The 1,219-nt window shown below is 41.8% G+C and overlaps 1 non-coding gene across 1 annotated transcript; it reads right to left on the bottom strand.

The window, feature by feature from the left end:
- Positions 1-729: 729 nt before the first annotated feature.
- On the bottom strand, positions 730-836 carry LOC141687974 (small nucleolar RNA R71). Its single transcript, XR_012561447.1, has one exon. It is a non-coding gene; the product is annotated as a small nucleolar RNA R71 (small nucleolar RNA).
- Between the last annotated feature and the right edge of the window lie 383 nt (positions 837-1,219).

Here is a 1,219-nt window from a genome sequence, read left to right as displayed (position 1 = left end):
ATACTATTTGCGAACGCATATACTTGCATGAATTTTAGCGCGTGTTTAGCGACTAACAAGTTTTTGGCGCCGCTCCCGGGGAACGGTGTTAACTTTTAGTTTATGTGTTTGTCATCAATGATCGTTAAAGTTTATTGACTTGGACATTGCTACTTACCTACTCTTTTCCTTGTCATGTTTCAGGTACTCTAGCGAGCGTGTATGCATACGTGTTTGCGGGCTCGTAAGAGAACTCTGGATCATACCGAGGAAGAAGCTGTAGTGATTCGAAGGGAAGTTTTTAAGGACGAAAAGAAAGTAGAAGAAGAAGAGAAAGTGGAGGAATTATCTTTAGTAGTGATGGGAGATCAAGCAAAAATTCTGAAGGCTTTGATGGACTATTCTCAGCCTAAGATCAATGATATTCAGTCGAGCATCATCAGACCAGCCATCTCGGCTAACACCTTTGAGATCAAGTCGAGCACGATTAAGGTGATACAAAACTCAGTTTAGTTTGGGGGTTCTCCTACAGAAGACCCCAACATGCACATCAGGGATTTCATCGAGATCTATGACACTTTCAAGTTCAATGGGGTGACTGAAGATGCTATCAAGTTGATACTTTTCCCATTCTCTCTAAGGGATAAAGCAAAGTGCTGGTTACATTTTCTACCACCAGGGTCTATCACCATATGGGAGGATCATGCTCAAAAGTTTCTCACTAAATTATTTCCTATGGCGAAGACTGCTGCAATCAAGAATGCTCTTACTCAGTTTGCGCAGCAAATTGGAGAATCTCTTTGTGAATCTTGGGATCAATATAAGGAGATGCTAAGGAAGTACCCACACCATGGCATGCCTGATTGAATGATTATAAACTGCTTCTACAATGGATTGGGTGCTACTTCTAGACCCATGCTCAATGCAGCATTAGGAGGAGCCTTGTGGGCTAAGAGCTACAATGAAGTTTATGAATTGATCGAACTGATGGTTGCTAATAAATACCAGAATCCTTCTCAGAGATTAACTCTGGGTAAAATAGCAAGAATTTTGGAGTTGGATGCAGCAACTGCTATAGCTGCCCAACTTAAGGCTTTGATGATGAAGGTGGACGCTTTGGCTAATTATGGAGTTAATCAAATCACTAGTGTCTGTGAGTTTTGTGCTGGAGCCCATGAGACTAATCAGTGTGCTATTTCTAGTGAATCAGCTCAGTTCGTGAGCAACTTTCAGAGGTCGC

The sequence above is a fragment of the Apium graveolens genome, chromosome 9 (assembly GCF_009905375.1).
Source record: "Apium graveolens cultivar Ventura chromosome 9, ASM990537v1, whole genome shotgun sequence".
Taxonomy (NCBI): domain Eukaryota; kingdom Viridiplantae; phylum Streptophyta; class Magnoliopsida; order Apiales; family Apiaceae; genus Apium; species Apium graveolens.
This window is presented reverse-complemented; position numbering and strand designations above follow the sequence as displayed.